The 20,228-nt window shown below is 37.7% G+C and overlaps 1 non-coding gene across 1 annotated transcript; it reads right to left on the bottom strand.

Annotated features, from left to right (window-relative positions):
* Positions 1-11,338: 11,338 nt before the first annotated feature.
* On the bottom strand, positions 11,339-11,470 carry LOC123954798. The gene has a single exon (XR_006821159.1). It is a non-coding gene; the product is annotated as a small nucleolar RNA SNORA44 (small nucleolar RNA).
* Between the last annotated feature and the right edge of the window lie 8,758 nt (positions 11,471-20,228).

Genomic DNA, 20,228 nt, shown 5'->3' with positions numbered 1-20,228 from the left:
TGATGGCCATTCCTGGTGCATGGCACACACACGGAACTTAGAAACAAATACCTTGATGCAAGATGATAAATGCAGCTCATTAAATCCATGAAAGAGGAGAAGATGAAAGATTTGTTTAGATAGTGGTTGAGTCCATTGCTGACTGACTCAGAGTGGGTGTTGAAGGAGAGGCACCTCTCAAGGGTGGGTACTTGCCCCCCAGTACATGGAATTAGGTGGATAACGGTGCCGTGAACCAAGATGCTGGCTGGTGGTGCAGGGAAAGTAGTTTTGAAGTGATGTTGTGGAAGAGTTAAGTTTTTGAGAGATTGAATTTGTTTCTGAATATACAGGTGGAAATTCCCAGTAGCCAGGAAGAAATATGTGTTTCGCTATTAGGAGAGAGTTCTGAGTCAGAGTCAACTCAACCCAAACACAGAGTCATGGAACTTTTTGGTTAAGTAAAGGCACCACATTTTGCTCCCTTCTTATGGGCACTGAGATGGCTTCCGGTTTCCTACCATTGCTCTATAGGACTACAAGTGTCTTGAAAGATACCATGCTGAAGGTGTGGAATATATTTTCATGGCTAACTTAAAAAGATGGTTGAAAATCAGTTGATGAATGAGTTAATTGTATAATATATTTCAATAAAGCTGTTATGAAAATGATAAGAAAAAAAATCAATTGATGCATGTTTTCTCCAAAGTATTTCCCATAGGAAGGAAGAAAGGAAAGAAGGTAAGAAGGGAAGAAGGAAGAGGGGGAGGAAGGAAGGGAGGGAGAGAGAGAGGAGGTCAGTCAGACAACCTCACAAATTGAATTCATGGAATGAATGAGTGGAAAGCATCGAAAAGATCATGTAATTCAATCTCCTACATTTGCTGTTGAGGAAACAGACTAAAAGAGTGAAAATGAGTTAATTTAGAGTCATGTGCTCAGCTCCCTCTAACACTCATGCTTTCTTCAGTTCTCTTGTTTTTTGTTTGTTTTGCTCTTGTTTTTAAAATATACTGTAAGTAAAAGCAAACAGAATAAAAGAGTGACCCTTCCCTTCAGGAAGAAGAGACTCAGAATGAGACATAGGAATGTGGAGGCTTGGCCTAGACCATGGGGACTATGTATTCAGGAAGGCTGATTTTCTCTGTTTCTATTTTTAATAAAACTCTTGTGCTCTGGCAGCAAGTGTTCAACAAGTCCACTCAGTATTTGTCAAAAACTTAAGGTACTTAACTAATTAAACATTCCTATCTTTTTGCATTTGACATTTTCATCAGCTAGAAACTTTCAGGCTAAATTACTGAGTTTGAAATAAAATTTTATGTGATTAAACATTTAAAAATGAATACTAATGCATTTCAAGTAGAGAGCCAGACTTAAGGAACAGAGAGCATAGCTTCATTTTAAAGTGGACCAATTAACAATTGAGAGCTTCAAGAGCAACTTGTTTATGATGCCTAAAATGAAATAAAAACTTCTAAGTGGCTGAATTGTCAAACCGAGGAGCCTATGAAATTTACATATGCCGCGAGGATTTCCATTTTTTGTTACCATGTCTTCAAATTCAATTTTCCTATGTTGGCATCTTACCGTTGTCATATTGCTTATAACTGAGATTTGTCCTTGGTCACGTGGAAAACGTTAGTTTTAAAAAGTAAAGTGGTAAACCAGTGGTGTTTTAGAGAATAGGACGGCCCCCTCTATTTCACCTTTTCCGTTTTTTCACTGAAGTGCCCTTTTTATAATTGACTCTGTCTACATATCATTTACCCTCTCTTTTAAAGATTTCAGAGAAAGAGAGAGGGAGAGAGAGCATGAGTGAGTGTGAGTGGGGGGAGGGGCAGAGGGAGAGAATCCCCAAGAAGACTCCCTGTTCACCAATGAAGCAGCAGTCAAGAAGACAAAGCAGAGCCCCACCCACTGAGACCAGGACCCAAGAGTAAGAGGCTCAACCCACTGAGCCACACACACTGAGCCAGACACTGAGCCTGATTTACTCTTTTTAAGTAATCGTTTCTTTTTCTTAGTGTATGTTCATGGAGGTAAGTGATGTCAGGGGAATAATTCTGAGTCTGGTCCTTTCTTAGCTTAGGATAGAATATTTAGTAGAGGCATTTTTAGCCACAGTGCTCCGTATATTATAGTTGCTCAATGAGTATCTAATAAATAAAGGAATGAATGAAGAAGAATCTTAGATGCTGCTTTGGTAAATAAACGTATAGGCAAATGGACTTCTTCTATTTCAGTTAAAATCTCTAGACCCATTGACATTCTCTGTTAGAATTTGTATAGTGCCTGAAAAAGACATTACGGGTCATTTGTTAGCCCATATGGCAATTTGATGGGTAAATCAGTCTGTTGCTAAGGAGGCAGCTGTGATCGGCTGCATATTTGACTCCAAAGTACTCCATGCATTCTACAAATCTGTGCCTTTGAAAGACAGGGCAAAACAGTTTTACTGTGGTACACTGGATATAAAATGGTTAGAGCGACACAACCCTGATTTTTATAGCCAGAAAAAAATGTTTAATAATATTAACATAGGAAGTAAAAAATCTGATGTTTCTGTCTACCAGAGGACTGGTTTTTAAGTTTGAATTTTAATCTGGAAGTTCTCTTTGAGCTAAAATGAGAGAAGGTTGGAGAATGGATTAATGTAAATCAAGTAATGAATGCAGAGATGTGCAGAGCAGGTGATGTCTGACTGCAGAAAGAATACCAGAATATAATGGAAACATCTTCAGGAAGCCAAGATGTATCAGTATGAAGGCTCATGAAAACCCTAATTGCTACAGTTCAGGCAGAATAGAGAGGTAGGTTGATTAGCAGGCAGAGTTTGACAATCAGAGAACTGAATTGCAGCAGCATGAAAAGTCCAGTGGAAGCCCTTCCCCACCAGGAGACTTTGCAGTGGATGTGGAAGGCAAGTTCTGTTTTCCTAACAATAAAATTAATGAAGAGTCTATCTAAAGACAGTTTTGTGCATACACAGTGATACCTGTAGCATATGGACTATAACATATGGGGGAAGCTTAAAAAAGTTACATAGATAAAGAGAAATATGGACTGAGCAAAATTCCTGCCCTTTGGGCATCCATTTCACCCCTTTTGGCATCCATTTCACCCCTTTTGGTGGAGAATTGCACATTACTATACATTATTTTCAGTTTGGTTTATATAAATGTGCTTAATAACTGCATCATAATTTCTAGTTCTCTTTATGGGACTTTAGTCATTCCTCACCTGTTGGAGACATGTTGTCTCCATAAATTCCCAAGTTAAAGAATGATTGCCAGGATTGCAGTGGATAATGGATTTAAAGTGGTCAAAGAGTCACTGATTTGCAAGATACCAGTGTAGAAGGGGATATCCCAAGGAAGAAGACTTGCTTTTACCTGGGTGTACTACAAAGACATCTCTTAGCATAAAAATAACCCAAAGCATGTATTCATTAATGGTGTTCTAGCAATATTATCTTTATGCAAAAAGGTTACATATGGTTGACCCGGAAGCTACTCTCAGGCCTTGAGGATATGGTGATTTCATCCAGTTCGTACCCTGACACTCTGACTAGACCAACAGCACGATTCAGAGCTTTGAAAAATCCTTCTAGGAGGCTTAGCATCCTTTATCAATGCTTTTATCATGGTATTTCCTCACTTAATAACCTATAGCTATTTCTCACTTGTAGCAGGCCCAAACCAACTGTGAGGTTTTCACGACCCTCCAAAATCTGCTACCATCTTCGCTTTATGAAGACATTTCTGTTCTATTCAGATATTCTCTCCTCCAGAAGACCTTACATGCTGTGCGCATCTCTGCATGCCTTACTTGATGATGTACTCTGATCTTTTCACCAGGGAGCCCCTCTTGCTTACCTCTGCCCTATCTTCCACATCTTAAGCTACTACAGTACCCACAGCTCTCCCTCATTCTAAGTGTCCATAGTATGGGTTTTGAATACCACATGGTTTACATGTAAGTATGTACTACCTTTCCTAGTTTTCTAATTTAATTTTGTTATTCTCATGTTTCCAATTGGAATTGTATTTCTTGAAGGCAGAGGCTTTTGGGGGAGTTCCATGGCACCCAGGTCAGTGATGGACAAATGATAGGCCTTAATTAATTAATTAATTTTGGTTTCAAGCTTTTATTTAAATCCTGGTTAGTTAGTGTATGGTATCAGAGTGGTTTCAGGGGTATAATTTTGTGATTCATCACTTCCACACAACACCTGTGCTCTTCACGAAGAAGTGACCTCTGTAATCCCCATCACCCATCTAGCCCATCTCCTGTTCACCTCCCCTTCATCAACCCTTAACAAACTATTCTAAACCTACCCTTTTTTTAGTTCTGTTTAAAAGAATATCCTGACTGAAACACTCTTCCACAGAACTGTGATGTACTGTTGCCCAGTGATCCTGATGCCTTTGCCTTTGCTCACGTTACGGACACCCCATTTATCCTTTACAGTACAACGGTGGGTGGGAACGTAGCATATGGATTCATTTTAAAAGTTAAGATTAACTTTGCTTTGAGGACTTGCAGCACCTCATAGAACATAATTAGCATTTTATTCATGTAATCACACAACTTGATTTGAGAATCAAATTGCACATTTTTTTCATGTCATGTATAAGGAGCAGAACTTGTAGGATACGTTAGCATCAGCCAATGCTGATTAAACTCATTGGTAGCGATGGTCACAAAGTGTCATCAATAAGGAGCATAGATCAGAATTTAGGAAGACAAGGAGTCTGTGGGCAATTAATGGTTTGAGGTACCTAGGTAAAGCCAAAATGAAAGAGATTTGGTAATGGCAAGGCATCACACAAATGTAAGCTAGCACTCTATCATTAATATTATTTTAGTAGTCTGATCATCGTGGTATTGGGTAGTCAGTAATATTCAAAACATACCCTCTGTTAACTTCTGGAAGTAATATCTCATATGTTCTATTGCTTTTCATGAACATGATTTGAGACTGGGAAAAATTTACTGTATTTAATTAGTTAATCGGTGTTTAAAAATTACCAGTTTTATTTCCCCACACTGCCATAATGAATGTAATTTTTTTAAACTGTAGGAATACTTAATGTGAGATTTACCCTCTTGACAAACTTTTAAGTGCACAATACAGTATTGTTAACTATAGGCACGATGTAATACAGCAGATCTCTAGAATTTATTCATCTTTCACAATGGAAACTTTATATCCTTCCAGCAGCAACTCCCATAATCCCCCTCCCTCCAAAAATATAATTTTTATTAATGCTCCAAAAGGGTTACATTGTACTAGAATATCAATTTTATTTATTGTCCTTTTCCACTCATTCACTGGCTAAATTATACACTGGCTTAACATTTCATTAATCTAAAATTTAAGACTATAATCTCATCACATTATTTAAGAAAATCCCTCTCCAAATTCTGACTCATTCATATCTTCATCCCTTCTTTTTTTTAAATGATGGCAATCTGCACTTTATAAAAGGGTTATGTTGGTCTGCATTCACTGTTCCTATGGGCAGAAACCCAAAACCCTTATTAAACTTTCTTGCTGCAGAAGTTTTCAGTTCAAATACTTAAAAAACTCTTTTTGCTCTCTCTATCCTGAATGCTTTCACTCTTAGAATCCTTTTAATTTCTCTTTTGGATATTGTTTTGGAAACCATATATATAATACTCCAAAAATATTATGTGTATGGGGCCTCTAATATTTCTATTTGTACTACTTCTCAAAGGCATTTACCCCTTAAGGATGGGAGAAAGGCCACATTCCAGATTGATCTATGCTCACTGCAGTCTGAATGAACCATCATTTTTGTGACTGTGACTTAGCTTAAGTATTCCATATGATTGTTCACTTTGTATCTTTGCTGTATTCCATATTCTTTCTTATCTGACCTTCACTGTATTGATTTCAGACTATTTTTCCCATGTACCAACATGGTATTATATTATAAACCAGTTCTTTTGTAGCTTTTTGAAATCTTTCCCAACCATGAAATGCCTGCATAATTAATGGTTATTTTAAAGCAGTCTTTAGAGAAAACTGACACCCCTCCCCCCAGCAGGTTCCAGTGTAGTGACTTCTCTTCCAATGTAACACCATATGAATCACAATTGTACTTTCATTTCCGATATTTTAATTAGGAGTTCAGTTTAGCACTGTTTGAGTGGGCTATGTACAAGTTTGTTCTTATATGTCATTTAAAAAAAAGGACTTGAAATAATGAACTGGCCAGGGTTGGGGGGAGGTGGCAAGATTTCTTCTAACATTTAGTTAACATGTCTGGTGGGGAAAAATTGCCTATTGGTATAATTTTAGAATTCCAAGAAGACTCTTTGGTCTAAAATATGTCCATTCACGGGCTAACTGATGCTGAAAATTCTATTACTGCAGATTTAGGCTTTATTTATGGCTCAAGTGTTGGTTACTATTAAAATGCTAATCACTTTGGAAGTGTTCAAGCCTTTTCAGCCACTTGCACTTAAAGGTCAACTAAGGTAGCAGGATCTTGCTCTAAAGAAGTTTTTGATAGAAGGCAAGATCATGAAGGTACATGGTATTTGGCAAAGGAGATGAGGAGTGAGTAGGACAAACAAGAAAGTAGTGTGGGGTGGGATCCTGAAGATAAACATCATATGTGTTTTATTAGTGGTGGAATGATATTTTGTTAGTAAACTCCATGGTTTTCCTACTCTTTGTATTATCTGTACTCTGATCAAACAGCAGGGAGAGCTGCTATCCTCAGCAGAATGCTATTACAGAAAATGCAAGGTATGAGAAGCAAGAATATGATCAACTCTAATATTTGAAAGCTGAGGAAATGGTCTTGAGTCCCAGGGCATCTGATTTTTACAGGTTGGGTATTTTAGGAGAACTTTGTAACTTTTAAAAAAAAAATTATTTATTTTATTTTAGAAAGAGAGAGAGCATGAGTGGGAGGGGCAGAGGGGGACGAAGAGAGAGAATTTCAAGTAGACTCTGTACTGAGTGCAGAGCCCAACACAGGGTTTGATCTCAAGACCCTGAGATCATAACCTAGGCTGAAGCCAAGAGTTGGATGCTTAACCCAACTGAGCCACCCAGACACCCTGAGCTTTATAATTTTTAAAAGCTTGGTTTAGAGGATCAAAATGAAAGCCTCAGAGAAATCAATTCAGAAAATGTGTGGTATGTGTGTAGGACCAGCATTGGGGAGAAATCATACTGGTGAAAGTAATACTTTTCCTCACCTCTGGGAAAGGGGAAAGAAGGAGGCATAGTGGTGAGAGCAATAGGCTGAATACGGTGCCTATCCTTGGTGTAGGGAGGCTGAGTCTAGCAGTCATCCAAGTCTCTGGGGAAGAGCATGAGAATACTCTCTAGGTATACTGTGGAAATCTAAGAATAATAGAGAGTCCCTTGTGTAGAACCTGGGAGATATTGGTAGAAGTCCCCAGTGTCATTATAGAGGAAAAGCAGAGAGGTGATGTCAAAGACAATGGGGAATCCCAATGGAAGGGAAGATCCAAGGCAGTTCTTCATGTCTCCCTGACACCAAGTAAGGGAAGCAGCAAGAGATCTCTATTCTTCACTAGGGAATTTCATAGAAGGTCTCTCAAGGTGGAGTTTTGCAGCAAAAAGGAGGCTTTGGTGCATACAAAAATATGCTTGGAACGGAGTACTGTATTTTGATCTCAAGTCCATCCATGGCAGTAGGTGGGACACTGCAGCTACTTCTGTTGAACTGAGGTCACTCTTAGGTAGTGGTGCCCCTTCCGAATCTTCAGGATTCTCCGACAGTTTGATTTGTAAAGCAACTACATAATCATAAGCCATTTCCTCCTACCCTTCTGTAATTATCTTGAAGACCTTCTTAACCTGAAGCACGGTTCAGGGTACAGTCATGGGTACATGGAAATGTTTGTCACACACCTGGATTGCTCTTCTCTCCCCTAAACCCCACATACTCTTAGGAGTTGTTTACTACATAAGAAACCTATACATTAAAGTAACTCCACATCACTTCCACAAGCATAATTTTTCAAAAGCTGTTTTCACCATTCACATTTTTTTAATGCTACCCAAACCTACCTTACTTCATTTTTAAAAAAGATTTATTTATTTATTTCAGAGAGAGTGAGAGAGAGAGGGAGAGAGAGTGTGCAAGCATGGGGGAGGAACAGAGAGAGAGGGAGAAAGAGAAACTCAAGGAGACTGTGCTCAGCATGGAGCCTGATGTGGGGCTCAATCTTACAACTCAAATCATGACCTGAGACGAAACTGAGAGTTGGGTGCTCAACTGAATGCACCTCAACCTTGCTTCATTTTAATCCTCTTATTAACGTTGTGAGTAAATTTATAGAGCCTGTTGTACATATAAAGAAAATGTAGCTTAGTAACTGTATCAGCCAAGGTTCTCTAGAGAAACAGAACAAATTAAATTTATATATAAAATATATTTATTACAAGGAATTGGCTTACGTGACTATGGAGGCTGAGGAGTCCTAAGATCTGCAGCTGTCAAGCTGGAGACCCAGGAGAACTGATATGTAGTTACTGTCTGAGAACTAGCAGACTGAAGACCCAAGAAGAGCTGGTGTTACATTTCAGATCTCAGGGCTGGGGTATGAATAATCTCAAGGCTGTCAGGCAGGAGAAGTTCACTCTTACTTGGCCTTTTTGTTCTTTTTAAGCCTCAGATTGATTGGATGAGGCACAATCCATTAAGGAGAGTGATGCTTTCCCGAGTCTACAGGTTCAAGTATTAATCTCATGCAGGTACCCTCTCATAGACAACCCAAATGTCTGGACAGCCAACGGCCTGGTGATGCTGAATCATCAGAGGGAGTCTGAGTCAAAGTTTGTGATCACATAGCTAGATGGTGGTGGGAATTGGAATTTGATCCTGATCTATAAAGTCTTTGCTTTTAATAACTATGGTACACTATTGGTACTTCCATTCATATCCAGTCAGATATCAGGATCTTCCTGTGCAGTGCTTCTTGCTTCTTGCACATTTCTACAACTGTCCCCATTTTGGGCCTCTTTATCTCATGCCCACACCAGTGAAATGATCTGCACACTGGTAACCCTCCAGCCTACCCCTCACCTTCACTCTTCCAGTACCTCTCTTTCAAAGTCACCAGATTAATTATCTTAAACACATTTTGCCATGTCACTTGCTTGCGTAACAGTCTTCATCATTCCCTCAACATTATGGACAAAATGTGGACACCTTGACCTGGATAGTAAGACTCCCACGTCATGCCTCCACATTTCCAGCCCTGGTTCCACCTGCAGAGGTGATGGAGTTGTATTTTACTTGGAGCACAGATTTTGAAGTCTAAAGTGTAAAACAAAAATTGTATGTGGTCAAAATTGCCCTTGAAAATCTTAAATTTTTCTATAAAGTATGGTATATATAGTTTTATATTTATAATACATTTTTAAAGTTTATAACAAGTAATTCTTACGTGTACTAACATTTGACACACTCTGGTCTAGACTAAAAGGATGAACGAGAGAAGAGTCCATGACAGTAGTTTGGGTGTGCCAACAAATGTGCTTTAAGGTCATTGTTTAGTCCCTGATAATGAATTGGGGATCAGTGGAGAATTCTGAAGTATTCTTGTTTGCTTCATGGGTGTGTTCAATTTGTTAGGTTGTTCAGTCTCTCTAACATTAATACATGTTAAAAGATTTGTTATTGTGAGTTAAATGCAATAGTGTGTGTGTATATGTGTGTGCATCTTTTTGTGTATTGCGGGGAGTTAGGGTTGGGGGGAAGGAAGGGCCTTTCTACAGTGAAATGTGCTTAGGACATGACCCCACTCTGCTGCCCTATTTTAGCTATATTTGTGTACACCTAGTATATATACTGTCTCAATTGCTCAGTGATGCAGGGCTGTAACACATGTTGCTGCCTCACCACCCTCCTGATTCCTGCAAATCTCTCTGCCTATAAGAAAGAATTCTGACTCTGGCACCGACTAGATAGCTCCAAGATTCCTACTTCAGTAGATAAGCAGGTTCAGAAGCGATGACCTGGGAGTTTCCAGGAACTCTACAACTGTAATCTCAAACTTGTTCGTATTTCTTACCATCAGAAGTCATCGCATCTTTCCTCCTCCTCCACTGAGAAGTATGAGCACACTTCATCATTTCCTTATTGGTGATCATGATCTCTAAATCAAAGTAAATCTAAATTGTTGGACAAAAATAGTATTTTTTGATATTTATCTTAATAAGGTAGGAGGAAATCCTTGGATGATATTAACATTACTTAAGGAAGATAGAGCACGTTTTAGTTTCAACTAAAAGCTAGTGAGCCAAGGTACTATGTGCTATAAGAGTCGTGGGCTAGAGACATTCTGCTTCTTTTTCTGCCACTGACTTCCTGGAGAGTCCTTAGGAAAGTCATCCACTCCCATTTATCTTTAATTTTCCAGCTTTCATGGAGAAATTAGGTGTTCTCTAAGTTTCTTTCCTATTGTGTTCTGTGATGGCAACACATTTCATTCACAAGTGCGGCAGATGGTAGGGTGTTATCTTTTCCACAGTTCATATTCAGAGAAAAATCAGCATTGTTCTTGTTAGGGAAGGCAGTGGAAGAGGGTGTTCTTGTCCTCATATGCTTTTGTTGAGCATTGTGATGTTTATATCACAGTGTTGGCAAGACTGGTAATGTAGTACAGGTCTACATGGAATTATATCTGTGAATACCCTTATGAATATATGTACCAAGTGGTGTGTGTGTGTGTGTGTGTAAGTAAGATGAATTTTTGGATTTTGACTCATTTCTCCAGTCACCTCCAGCTGGGGAAGATTAGCCTACATTTTGCTGCTTTAGTTCCTCCGAAACACACTGAACAAAATAAAACCAGAGTTAGAGCCTCTGCTTTTGTCCTTGGCTCTGGGCTGAAAATGGTCCCCACGAGAATGGATAAAATAACCATCCTGAGTTTATCTTGAGAATATCTGAATGATACCTTCTTGTTCAATATATGCAGGCCTTTTGCTCCAACTCATATGTCTTTTTTTGAGTTCTTCTATCTTTGGATTCAAGAAATAAAGGGAAATAAAGAGAATAAGGATATGAAAGGGCCAGAGATGATATCCTGACACAAGTTCCATTTACAAAAAAATTCATCCAGGAAATGAAAAAAAAAATCTATCAGACAAATGCAATGCAGTTCATGAATAAGTCAACTATCCATCTGAAGGAGGATAATGTGAGTAAAATAGAATTTTGTTTTATTGATTGATTGATTGCTCTAAACCAAAAAGTTGCTCTAATATACCTATCTACTTGTAAGTTTATGGAAATAGCTGGACTCAGTTAGACGGGTTCCATCCCATATCCTGATCTGTTCTAGGCAAGGTGAGTGGCAGTTGAGAAGAATTATGCTTACTTGTGCTATCAAAGTCTCTCCAGGCTGTTCTCACATGCGGTTGGAGATCCCATGGCCATGATGAGCCACCGACCTTGGAAACACGCTGAATAGTTTTATTTTTAGGATTAAAGAGTTTTCTCCGTCAGGGTGAGGTTTAGAATTTTAAGGAACTTCAGACTTAATTTATATATTATTTTTAAAGTGATAAATAAGGATGGGGCTGTTTTATGAAAGTAACCTAATACTTTAGAGTGCCTTGTAAAGTCATGCAGCTGAAGTTTTAGCTACCTTACATTCTAGTCTGCAAATACAAGGGAAAGTTAAAGTCTAAGTGTGGAGGAAAATGATTTTTTAAAAATGAAGTTTGGATAGTAATTTACCTGTGCTAATCCTCTCTTTCTCTTTAAAGCCATGAATCTGCTCATTATATTTTTCAGTTGGAAATGAAAATCATTTCTCTTCTTGCTCTCGTATTTATCGTACTTTTCAATGTTAAGACAATACAACCTTCAAAATGCCAAGCTTACAAAGAAATATTGCACCAAAGTAGTTAGAAAGTGTGTATGAGATACTAAAACATCTGGAGTAAAAAAAAAAAAAAAAAAGAAACCTTAAATCAACTGTCTGGTAACTGTTTCATGTCTCCAATGTTAAATACCTGATTTTTGGGGGGAAACATCTGAATGTTTCTTGGCATGCTGAAAAAAACTTGCCAGTGCTGGAAGGATCTTTAATATTGTAGCTGAATGCATCAGGATGGCTTTTGTGTAGGATCATGCTTGAAAGACAATGATTGCTCTGATAATGAGGTTCATCCCTGAGCACAGAGGTTGTGAGAGAAGGGCTTTCTAGTTGTTTTAAGATCATTAGAATCACCTTGACAATCATGCATATATATCCCTTCACTAACTTCTTCCCTTTCGTAGTCAACTCATTCTACTCCTTAATCTTACAACCCCAACCCCAACCCAAACACACACCTAACTTTGCTCTCACTGGTGGGCTTTAACTGAGAAAGCTGACTGAGAAGTCTATCAGGTTTTCCCTATTGGTGTATGGGATCCATTTTAATCCCAAAGAAGAAAACTGTCTGCTGAGATGTCAATGATATTCACCAGGAAGCTTCTCAGGGGAGGAGGATGGTATTGAATTTACTGGGAAGCCATCATCACGATTGAATCTGTCACCAGGAAGAGACTATGCAACCAATGGGATATCCCATAGAATTCACTTTCAGAGAGCCAGCTGGGGGACCTGTAAACTGTTCTTCTGCAGGTAGCTGCTTGTGGGAGAATAATTAGGAGTAGATTTCACTGGGCATCCTGACTACCGGCCTGGTGCAAGGAGCAGAAACAATTAACACACCAGAACCAGGAGGAAAAAACCTTCTCCTCCAGACTCCCTCATATGTCTGCTATTGAAAAAATCAGTATTGTGCCAACTGGCAAGGGAGAAATGTTTCAGTATCACAAGCAGGCAATGAAGGGTGGGTTTGGAACTGAGAGGCAATAAGCTGATAATTAACACATTCCTCCTTGTTATGGGCACTTAAATCAGGTTTGAGTGTAGTAAATAAAAGAAAAATAAATCACAAACCAGGATCAAGTAGCCTTACAGTTTTATTCAAAAGATCAGCTCAATCTTCACTGCTTCTGTGATTTAGGTTGTAAGACGTGTTTATACATTCTCTGTATCTTTGGATAGAAGATATTATCAACTAAAGGACAAACCACTGAGGACCATAATGGTACCATTATGATAGAAAATCAATGCCAGTTAGACTATGACATACCATTGATTGGAATTTGCATCCTAGTTTCTGAGACATTAAAATGTAAAGTATGGTCTTAGGAATTTAAGATCTTTTTATTGTATTAGAATCAATAAAATTCAACTTAAAAAGATTATAGTTTTGGGTAGTAACCTCAGCAAATGGCCTCTCATCTCCCCTTTTCCTTGCCTTTCTACTTATTCAAATCATAATAATCTTTCTATATTTCTCCCAGTTCCACAAAGACTTTGATATTTTGTCTTCTACTCTTCTCATTCCCTATTAAGTTACCTTCTGAGTATACTTAATTATATTGCCTCATATTATTCCCTAATTGTTTCAGGCGTGATAGACTCATTTCTCCATCTCCACTGTAAATTCCTTGCAGAAATATATTTGCAGCTTCTTTTTTTTTTTTTAAGATTTTATTTATTTATTTGACAGACAGAGACCACAAGTAGGTAGAGAGAGAGGAAGGGAAGCAGGCTCCCCGCTGAGCAGAGAGCCCGATGCGGTGCTGGATCCCAAGAACCTGGGATCACGACCTGAGCCCAGGGCAGAGGGTTTAATCCACTGAGCCACTCAGGTACCCCTATATTTGCAACTTCTATACATTTGTATAAAAAGTTTGATTCAATCAATAGCTCTGTTCAGCAAGGTAGAAACATTCTCAATCTGGAGTTTAAAAATAAGTATCCTGATCATGTCAGTATTTGTGAAGATTCCTATTTCTACTTCAATTCATACTTCAAAATGTGGTTGGTTGAGAAATTCTGGTAGTCATAAATGTTTATAATTAATTTGCACAGGAATTGAATTTCGGTTCATATTTTCAAAGGAAAGGCCAGAGCTTAATAATGTAAGATGAACACATGTTTGAACTTGGGCTGAGCTGAGTGGCTCCTTTAGATCTTCCATAAACACATTTGCTCAAGTCACTGGAAATTAATTCAAGCTCAATGCATCTTCCTTTTCTGAGATCTAGGTCAAAGATAATTTTCATTGGCCAGCAGGTGCAGCTTGACACCAAGGTCATTTCAAGCATCTCTATTAGCAAAGACATTTCCAAAGGCAGGGAAAGGAACAGTTAGGTGGCTTTTCTCACTAAAGAAATTCCTTGCAACAAGTCACATTGGAGAAAAACATATTTAAAAGGAATATCCTTTTGTAAGAACAAAATTTCAAGCATTTGCAGTGGTGATGGCGGGAGGAGAGGTTGTTTTGCAATTTAATTTCATACTGTAAGAGTACAGCTCCAAATCTGACAACTATACATAAACCTTCTGAAAGTTCTTTTGGATAGCGAAAGATAGTAAGGGAGAAAAAGAGGGAGAAAAAAAATTAAATGTTTCACCTCAGTAGTGAATTAATCTCTTGAATTACTTTTTTAAGAGGCAGGCCGTAACTCTGGGGTGAAGTTGGTATTCCTCTGTTTCTCTCCTATTTTCCCCCATTAGATGTGTTGTTAATAAGAGCAGTGAGTTTGAAGGTTTGGGGGTAGGTCTTGTATTGCACCCATAATTTCGCTGGACCTTCCTTCTTGCTGATCATTCTGTTGGCAGCCCTATCTATAGTCTGAGAAAAGAGGGTTAGGAAGTATAAGCATTTTTAATGCTATTTTGATTCCTTTAGTCTGGGGATTTTGAAAAATGAGTATTTTGAACAAGCTTTATTAGAGTTTAATTTCGGGGATAGAAGACTAAGGATGGTGAGAAGCTATCCAAGCAAAAACAATCCCTTCATTTCATTCTGACTCAAATTATGTGAAAACCTTAACTTTGAAAATTTAAGGAAAAGTTGTTGGAAGAAGACTCTGGATTGTGAGATAAAGCTCATTTAAAAAAAAATTCCAGGTTGTTTATTCTAGCTCACCAAAATTTTATTTATTTTTTACTTGTGGTTATATTCTGGGTCAGTATATACTACAAAGATAGATAGTGAGGCTGGTCTCTTAGTTTGTGATAAGAACTAATGTGTCAATAATGACCCAAAGATCTATCACATTTCACCATCTCTCTATCCCTGAGATGGCCAGTATCTGACATCTATGTGATCATTCTCCACTCCTCATGTCTTCACATAAGACATATTAGATGTTACTATATTTTCCCTCAATGCTAGTGTGCAGACTCAGAGTCTTTCTCAGCACACAGCCCCAGGAAGCCACTCCTGACTGACTGGAGCTGGCTGGCAAGAGGACACTTGTTTAGTTATCTTTGTAGTATCTAGTGAGGCATTTGGGGCAGGGTGGTAACAGTTGTGGTGGCCATTATGAACGCTTCAAAGTTTATAATGAATTCTCACCAATACTATTACATTTGATGAAACCATTTTCTAAAAAAGGTACCAATGAAGAAATATGTATTTGCTTAAATTTACTCAAACCCAGGACTTCAATTTTTTTTTCATTTTTGCACATTTCTTTGGTACTTTTGGAAACTGAGAGATGAAGCAGTCTTTCCCAGAACTGCATTTTCAGACCCCTCCATAATAGGTTAGAGAAGAAAGGGGAAATTTCTGAAAAAAACAGAACCACTGTGTCTCCTTTTTATGGCCCTTCAACACATATTTGACACACACCAAGGGATCATTGCTTGATGAAACAACAGAGCCTATCAAAAAGGTCATTGAACAAACTGGTAGGATGTGAAAATGCCAGGACACATTGGGGGACCTTCAAAAGTTGAGGGTCAAGAAGTAATTACCTCTTTCAGTTTGTTTGAATATATGGGGACAACAGCTATTATTCAGTGGCAGGCAAGAAGGTACCAGAATCAGAAACTCTGGATGGCAGAACAACTTCCACCTCTCACTGAATCTTTCTCACAGCTGGTGGATTGGAATATATAGAAGTGGATATAATTCCTAATTCACATTATCCAATGAAATAATATTTGATTTAAAAAGATGCCTTTGTAAGTTCCAAATTGTTATGAAAATGTTAATTATGGTTATTACTTTGTGACATCTTTGACAGCATCAGTAAATGATGCTTCTCTGCTTTGTACTCCATCTCTTGCAAATAATTCTTAAAACCTAATAAAAATATTACTTCTCTTGCCTCAAGATCTAGCATGAGCTCGAATAGAGAATCATCTAAATTTATATGACAAAAAAGATTTTTTTCTTATTAATTTCTCATTTTCAAAGAAAAGCAGATGATTTCCTTCCGAGCCCACCCTCTCCTCAAAAATAAATAAGTAAATAATAAAATCCCTCCACACAAAACTTTCTAAATGCATCATTTATGCTGACTCATGTATCAACTGGTGTCCCTAAAACATCTTCATTCAGATTAATGAATCCTACAGTGTTTTCTTCTAGAACACTTGCTTGTATAAATAATCCATACTTCCAGAGAACTGGCTTAGAACAAACTAGCAGCAAGTTTCAAAAGAAATCTCCATTCTAGAATATGAAAAACTTTATTGCTTCAAATGACAGGTATTTATTATTTATTTGTTTGTTTATGGCTTAAACAACAGAAATTTATTTTATCACAGACAGAATCTGGAAGTACAAGTTCAAATTGTTGGCAGGATTGTTTTTTACTGTTTTTTTTACTGTTTTTTACTGAGGCCTCTCTCCTTGGCCTCCATCTTCCTGTGTCCTCATGTGGTCCTCCCTCTATTTCCAAATTTCTTCCCCCCCCCCGCTTTTTTTTAGTTTTTGATGTAGTGTTCAATGATTCATTAGTTGTGTATAACACCCAGTGCTCATCACATCATGTGCCCTCCCTAATGCCCATCCCCCCACCCACCTCCCGTTCCACAACCCTCAGTTTGTTTCCCAGAGTCAAGAGTCTGTCATGGTGTATCTCCCTTTCTGATTTCTTCCCATTCAGTTTTCCCTCCTTTCCCCTATGATCCTTTGCATTATTTCTTAAAGTCCACATATGGGTGAAATAATACGATGATTTTCTTTCTCTGACTTCTTCACTTATAATTTTCTTTCTCTGACTGACTTATTTCACTTAGCATAGTACCCTCCAGTTCTATCCATGTTGAGGTAAATGGTAGGTATTCATTCTTTCTGATGGCTGAGTAATATTCCATTGTATATATGAATCACATCTTTATCCATTCATCTGTTGAAGGACATCTTGGCTTCTTCCACAGTTTGGCTATTGTGGACATTGCTATTATGAACATTGGGGTACAGGTGCCCCTTCTTTTCACTACATCTGTATCTTTGGTGTAAATATCCAATACGTCAATTGCTCTATTTTTGACTTCATGAGGAATCTCCATACTCCTTTCCAGAGTGGCTGTACCAGCTTGCATTCCCACCAACAGTGTAAGAGGGTTCTCCTTTCTCCACAACCTTGCTAACATTTGTTGTTCCCTGTTTTGTTAATTTTAGACATTCTAACTGGTGCAAGGTGGTATCTTATTGTGGTTTTGATTTGTATTTCCCTGATGACAGGTGATATGGAGCATTTTTTTCATGTGTCTCCTGGCCACTTTATGTCTTTCTTTGGAGAAGTGTCTGTTCATGTCTTCTGCCCATTTCTTGACTGGATTATTTGTTCTTTGGGTGTTGAGTTTGAGAAGTTCTTTATAGATCTTGGATACCAGCCTATTATCTGATATGTCATTTGCAAATACCTTCTTGCTTTTAGTTTTGTTGACTCTTTCCTTTGCCGTGCAGAAGCTTTTTATCTTGAAGTCCCAATAGTTCATTTTTGCCTTTGTTTCCCTAGCCTTTAGAGATGTGTCTTGCAAGATGTTGCTGTGGCCAAGGTCACAATAACCAAGAGGTTATTGCCTTTGTTCTTCTCTAGGATTTTGATGGATTCTTGTCTCACATTTAGGTCTTTCATCCATTTTGAGCCTGTTTTTGTGTGTGGTATAAAAGAACGGTCCATTTTCATTCTTCTGCATGTGGCTGTCCAATTTTCCCAGCACCATTTATTGAAGAGACTGTCCTTTTTCCATTGGATACACTTTCTGCTTTGTCCAAGATTAATTGACCATAGAGTTGGGGGTGTATTTTTGGGCTCTCTGTTTTGTTCCATTGATCTGTGTGAAATGACAAGCTTTAAAAATTTCTACAGATTAAGGTTTTATACCCTGAATATTTCAGTTTCGAGTGGAATACTCCTATATTTAGGCTCCTTTCTTTCTTGTGCTTTCATATCCTCTACTTTACTAAGTTAGAAACATCGACATTAATTTATACACTTTTATATAAACAAACTCCAATGTAAGGAGCATGGGGCTTAGAATAAAAAAGATGTGGATTTAAATCTCAGCTTTATCATCTAATAGGAGTTTATTGAGAGAAGTTTGTGACAAAGCTCTCTTTACATTTTAAAACTCCTTGTCATTCTTAGCTATTATTATTTGTGATAGGTAGGTGGGAAGGTTACTTTACGAGAAAAATTAGAGCAGTATTTCAAAGCACTTATATAGAAAGGCTATATATATTTTCCCCTACCCATTACAAGAGGAACTTTTCTGAGCTTGTAAGGGCAGCTATCAAGGTGAACAATTTTGCATTTGACCTTTAAAAATATAGCACATTCTCACAGAGGAGTTGGGGCATAAAATATCCAACCCTGAAATAGGAAAATTATGTGGGTGATGATGCTCAAGTACAATATATGTATGTGTCAAAAAGATACAACATATACATTGTGCATATGAAGCCATTTGCATGCTTTCTAAAGCTCATTGCAGTATTTGGGCTTGTTAATTATTTGTAAGGCTGTATCCTTCAGGGATAAATAGGGAAGTACTATGAAGGCTATGTTAAATAAACATTTTTATTTTTGCTATTCACAATCATCAAACAGCAGCAGACTCTGCTACTCAAAAGTAAGTAAGATCAATCTACTCAGTGTGCTGCCAAACTGCTTTCTAGAACCATAGGACACAAAGACAATGTCATGCAGAATTGTAAACAGCCATTAAATTAATTTCCCTAGTGATGATATCAAATGAAGCATCAGAAGCAGAGGGACAAATCATTTTAGGATTGGAAAGAAAAACAACGTTAGCTTCACAATGTATAGCCCTTTGAAAGCCATCTTTAGAAAGGTTATTTCAAGACAGGTATATGTGAAAACATATTGAAGTTTTTATACTTGTTTGTGCATGTGTGTGTGTACAGGAAGAAAAAAAAGTGAGAGGAACAGAAAGAGAGAGAGAAATTGGGGGTGGTGGGAGAAAGAGAGAGAATGATTCCCCCAACTCCCTTCTCTTCTCCTTCACCCAATGTCCTCCGTGTTATTCCTTACGCTCCACAAGTATATGAAACCATATGATAATTGATTCTCTCTGCTTGATTTATTTACTCAGCATAATCTCTAGTTCTGTACATGTTGATACAAAAGTTGGGTATTCATCCTTTCTGATGGAGGCATAATACTCCACTATATATAAGGGCCATATCTTCTTTATCCATTCCTCTGCCCATTTTTAATCAGATTGTCTTTTTGCAATTGAGTCATTTGTATTCTTTATATATTTTGAATATTAACCCCTTATCAGATATATGGTCTATAAGTATTTTCTCTCATTCTGTTGGTTACCATTTCATTTTGTTGAGGGTTTCCTTTGCTGTGTAGAAGTTTTAAATTTGATATAGTCCCACCTGTTTATTTTTGCTTTTGTTGCCCTGACTTTTGGTATCACATCCAAAAATATTTATTGCTGACACTAAGGTCAAGGAGCATACTTCCTATGTTTTCTTCTAGCAGTTTATGGTGGTCTTACAGTCAAATCTTTAATCCATTTTGAGTTGATTTTTGTATATGGTGTAAGATAAGCATCCAGTTTCATTATTCTCCATGTGACTGTCCAGTTTTCCCACTATTGTTTGTTGAAGAGACTATTTTTCCCCATGGTTTATTCTTGGCCCTCTTTTCAAATATTGGTTGATTATTATGTGGGGTATTTTGGGGGATCTTGATTCTCTTCTGTTGGTCAATGTATCTGTTTTTATGTCAGCACCATACAGTTTTGATTACTGTAGTTTTGTAATATAGCTTGAAATCAGGAACTGTGATATCTATGGCTTTGTTTTGCTTTCTCAAGATTGTTTTGACTATTTAGGATCTTTTGTGATTCCACACAAATTTTAGGATTGT

This window comes from Meles meles, chromosome 12 (assembly GCF_922984935.1).
Source record: "Meles meles chromosome 12, mMelMel3.1 paternal haplotype, whole genome shotgun sequence".
Taxonomy (NCBI): domain Eukaryota; kingdom Metazoa; phylum Chordata; class Mammalia; order Carnivora; family Mustelidae; genus Meles; species Meles meles.
This window is presented reverse-complemented; position numbering and strand designations above follow the sequence as displayed.